The sequence below is a fragment of the Pocillopora verrucosa genome, unplaced genomic scaffold (assembly GCF_036669915.1).
Source record: "Pocillopora verrucosa isolate sample1 unplaced genomic scaffold, ASM3666991v2 scaffold_46, whole genome shotgun sequence".
NCBI lineage: Eukaryota > Metazoa > Cnidaria > Anthozoa > Scleractinia > Pocilloporidae > Pocillopora > Pocillopora verrucosa.
Window position 1 is genome coordinate 41,707 of NW_027078184.1, and position 4,744 is coordinate 46,450.

The window sequence follows — 4,744 nt, forward strand, 5'->3', positions numbered from 1 at the left end:
CGCTGCTCATTGAGCAGCTCATATATTAAACTGATTTTTGGAACTGGGCTGTGGAAAAGAGGCTTGCCTCGTCCCAGCCACGGGTTGCCTCGGTATAGCACTACCTCCGAGTGCGGCCCACTTCCCTCTGGGGAAGACACATTCAATCCAAAACAAAGTCAACGGTATAGCATTCTTTTATGTTTACAGGAGCCCCGCCCGCCCTTAGAGGGGGAAGAGGTGAAAGAGGGATGATAATTCAGACAACAGACAATGGCAGGAACGGCCGCTGGCCTACGTTTTCTGAAGTGCGCAAAGCACTACCACAAGGACCTAGGGGTAAGTGGATTTTTTCACCGAGGGCAGACGCTGAAAAAGCATACTTACCTGACGCGGGAGGTACTGTGATCAAGGAGGCAGTCCTCTCAAGGCGAGGCCCTTTCATTGCACTTCGACTGGGTTGACCCTTGCGATTACCCCAAATGTGGGTAACTCGAGCGTATAATTTCTGGTAGTGGGGACCTGCGTTCGCGCTCGTCCCCGCAAAAGTCATCCAAAATATGTCTATATGGCCCTCTTACTGACTATCGAGGGTATTTTTGCTTTTGCAGTGGACCGGTAGACTTGCAAAGAAAGCAAAGGACGCACAACTGGCCAAGGTGTTGGCACGTTTGGAGGGGTAGAAGTGCATTGGAGAGACTGGAGGAAGGAAACAAGGTGAGTTTCGGGGCGGTGCGTAACTTTGCTGGCTGTTTTTGTTCAAGGCCTGTCTGCTCTATTGTGTGTAAAGTCCTGTTCGTTTGTATTTGCAGGTTTGTGCGTGCCGTGCCGTGCTGTGCTATGCGCGCGAAGGGAAAGGAAATGAAAGGAAACCAAACGGCCGATCGACCGATGCGAGCGAGCATAGAAGGGCATTCGACTTGGACCGTGAGTACACTTTGAACCTTTTGAGCGGTTTTATTGTCACTGGAGCCGCTTTTAGAAATGCTATTGCTATCGTTAGTGTATCCTTTGTGCGAGCAAGCGAGTGAACGAATGAACGAGGGAAGGAAACAAACTAGCAGAGTAGTAAAAGTATCGAACCTTTTTCCCGATTCGTTTGCAGTCTGAATCCAACCATTGTCGACTTTCAGTGCCGTTTTGCGCGCCGCCTCTCTCTTGGAAGTGTTGCGAGTGTTTTGACACGTCACACGATGGCTTAAAACTGAGTCGCAGAAAGTGTGCGTTTTGTTCCTATTCATTGTTTTTCGTGCGTTATTTGGAATGATTTTGATATCACAGTAATGAGAGATTTGACAGCATAAAACTGTGCAGCTCGCGAGTGCTCACTCGCTCGCGCGCGCTCTGTAAGAAAAGTCTGATCGCACTAGCGTTTTTGCCAATTAGCTGTGGCCGATTTTTGACAAAAAGGTGTTTCCCACGCAGCGTTTTTTGCTTTGATTTTGTTCCTCACTCACCTACGGCTTTCTCTATGTGAAATTGTGGTGTATGGGAAGCTGTATATTTATTGGGATTAAACGTTTAGGAGATGTATGCGCAAGATAAAAAATGGAAGCCTACAAACACGTGGGTAATTCCCAGGCGGTCAACAATTCCCCATAGTACTAACCCCGCCCGATCAGGGCTTAACTTCGGTGATCGGACGAGAACCGGTGCTTTCCCTGTGTTATGTCGTAGACGAGGAAATGGGGGTGGTCAGAAATTGATGCTATGTTATCGGCCAGGTTCAGGCTGTTTAAAGCGTAACGGCCACATCCCGGAGTGTAGGGCGAATTTGAAATTCTAAAAGCCCTGTAGTTGACGTTAACTTAACCCTAAACTAGAATCGATACTCTACCCACTAAGAAATTGTTACCCTAACCCTAAAGAAATGGTTACCCTAACCCACCAGAAGGCCTAAGCTCGAGACTTGACCAAGTAGCGGTCGTTACCTAAAATCCCTAATGTTTATTTTCCTCAACCACATAGTAGTTAAAAACATGAGGAGAAAATCCCCCGAGTTGAATTATGCCGAACAGGAATATACAGTCCAGAACTAGGTCTAGAGGGCGAGGGAAATGGGAAAATGTTAAAGGGGTTCCCAAGGAGACCATAACGTGTGCCTAAACAAACCGTCATTACTGATACAACATTTGTAGTATTTTGATTCTCCGTAGGTGCGTGTATTAGAACTGGGTGATAAAATACTAACCGAAGAAGGTGATGACGATGAAGACCAAAACGGGTTCCAGCCTCTAGGGTGGATCCAGTCGTGCAGGGACTCCGCAGAAGGGCTTGTTGGGGGCGATCCTGCTACTATCCACCATAAAACGTGGGGAAGGATCGCCTCGACCACCCCCCTCACCCAGGGCATGCTTCGGCATAGCTTCTCGGATGGATCCGAACTTTATTGGCCTCCCTAAAGAATACATGGATCAAGTAGTAGTATCGGTCGGCAGGAGAATATAAAGCATGGCGCGATGGTTGCCATTCGTGATCAGCTTGATGAAAATATCGGATACGCTGCTCATTGAGCAGCTTCATATATTAAACTGATTTTTGGAACTGGGCTGTGGGTAAGAAAAAGCATCAACAGAGGCTTGGCCTCGGTCCCAGCCAACGGGTTGCCTCGGTGATAGGCACTACCTCCGAGCTGCGGCCCACCATTCTCCTCTGGGGAAGACACATTTCCAATCCAAAACAATAGTCCAAACGGTATAGCATTCTTTTATGTTTCATAGGAGCCCCGCAAGCCCTTAGAGGGGGAAGAGGTGAAAGAGGGATGATAATTCTAGGGCACAACAGACAATGGCATAGGAACCGGCCGCTGGCCTACGTTTTCTGAAAAGCGCGCAATATGCAACTATCCCCACAAGGACCTAGCGGGTAAGGGGGATCTTTTTCACGCGAGAGGCCAGACGCTGATGAAAAGTCATTTACTTACCTTGACGCGGGCGAGGGTACTGTGAATCAAGGAGGCAGTCCATCTCAAGGCGATGGCCCCTTTCATTGCACTTCGTAACTGGGGGTATAGACCCCTTGCGATATACCCCAAAATCGTTGCGGTGGTATACTCGAGGTATAATTTTTTGTGATTGCGGGACATGCGTTCGCGATCGTCCCCGCAAAAGTCAGACCAAAACTATGTCTAATACAATTTGGCCCATTTTCGCAGGTACGCAAGACTCTCGCAGGGTATTTTTGCTTTTGCAGTGGACCGGTTTAGACTTGCAAAGAAAGCACACTAGGGACGCACACCTGGGCCAACGGTGTGTTGTTGGCAACGTTGGGAGGGGTTTAGAAGTGCATTGGAGAGGACTGGAGGAAGGAAACAAGGCGTGAGTTTCGGGGCGGTGCGTAACTTTGCTGGCTGTTTTTGTTCATAGGCCTGTCTGCTCTAATTGTGGCGTTAAAAGTCCTGTTCTGTTTGTATTTGTCAGGTTGTGGCGTTGCCGTGCCGTGCTGTGCTATGCGCGCGAAGGGAAAGGAAATGAAAGGAAACCAAACGGCCGATCGACCGAGCGAGCGAGCATAGAAGGGCATTCGACTTGGACCGTGAGTACACTTTGAACCTTTTGAGCGGTTTTAGTGTCACTGGAGCCGCTTTTAGAAATGCTATTGCTATCGTTAGTGTATCCTTTGTGCGAGCAAGCGAGTGAACGAATGAACGAGGGAAGGAAACAAACTAGCAGAGTAGTAAAAGTATCGAACCTTTTTCCCGATTCGTTTGCAGTCTGAAGCCAACCATTGTCGACTTTTAGTGCCGTTTTTCGCTCGCCTCCTCTTGGAAGTGTGCGGGAGTGTTTTGCCACGTCACGATGGCTTAAAAGTGCGTATCAGAAGTGTGCGTTTTTTTCCTATTCATTTTTCGTTCGTTATTTGGAATGATTTGATATCACAGAAGTAGAATTTGACATCATAAACTGGTCATCTCGCGCGTGCTCACTCGCTCGCGCGCGCTCTGTAAGAAAAGTCGATCGCACTAGAGTTTTCGCCATTAGCTGGCCGATTTTTGACAAAAAGGTGTTTTCCCCCCCTCGTTTTTTGCTTTGATTTTGTTCCTCACTCACCTACGGCTCTCTATGTGAAATTGTGGTGTATGGAGAGCTATTTATTGGGATAAAACGTTTAGAGATGTTCGCACGACAAAAAATTGAAGCCTACAACACGGGGTATTCCCAGGCGGTCACCCATCCAAGTACTAACCCAGCCCGACAGGGCTTAACTTCGGTGATCGGACGAGAAACCGGTGCTTTCCCTGTGGTATGGTCGTAGACGAGGAAATGGGGTTCGAAATTCTGCTTGCTATCGGCCAGGTTCAGGCTGTACCGCGGCCACATCCTGAGTGTAGGCGAATTTGAAATTCTAAAGCCCTAGTTTCGTTACTCTAACCCTAAGAAATCGATACGCTAACCCTAAGAAATTGTTACCCTAACCCTAAGAAATGGTTACCCTAACCCCGAAGTCGTTTACCTAACCCTAATGTATTTTCCTCAACCCAGTTAACACATTGAGGAGCCATCGATTTGAAGCACTATTCCCTAGGGAGGGGAGTGGAGGGTCCCAAGAGACATAACGTGTCCTAAAAACCTATTATACAATGTTTTAGCTCCGTAGGTGCGTGTATCTGGCTTTAAAATCTTACAGTGAGGAGATACCAACGGGTCAGCCTCTGGGACCGTCTGCGGGACTCGCAAGGGCTTGTGGGGGCGACCTGCTACTATCCACCATAAACCGTGGGAAGGATCCCTCGACCACCCCCCTCACCAGGGCATGCTTCGGCATC

The 4,744-nt window shown here is 48.3% G+C and overlaps 2 non-coding genes and 1 pseudogene across 2 annotated transcripts; 2 read left to right on the forward strand and 1 right to left on the reverse strand.

Annotated features, from left to right (window-relative positions):
* LOC136278649 (U2 spliceosomal RNA) lies at window positions 1–126 on the forward strand (annotated as a pseudogene).
* Window positions 127–358: 232 nt separating this feature from the next.
* LOC136278679 (U1 spliceosomal RNA) lies at window positions 359–522 on the forward strand. The gene has a single exon (XR_010716479.1). It is a non-coding gene; the product is annotated as a U1 spliceosomal RNA (small nuclear RNA).
* A 3,593-nt stretch (window positions 523–4,115) lies between these two features.
* On the reverse strand, window positions 4,116–4,235 carry LOC136278668 (5S ribosomal RNA). The gene has a single exon (XR_010716469.1). It is a non-coding gene; the product is annotated as a 5S ribosomal RNA (ribosomal RNA).
* Between the last annotated feature and the right edge of the window lie 509 nt (window positions 4,236–4,744).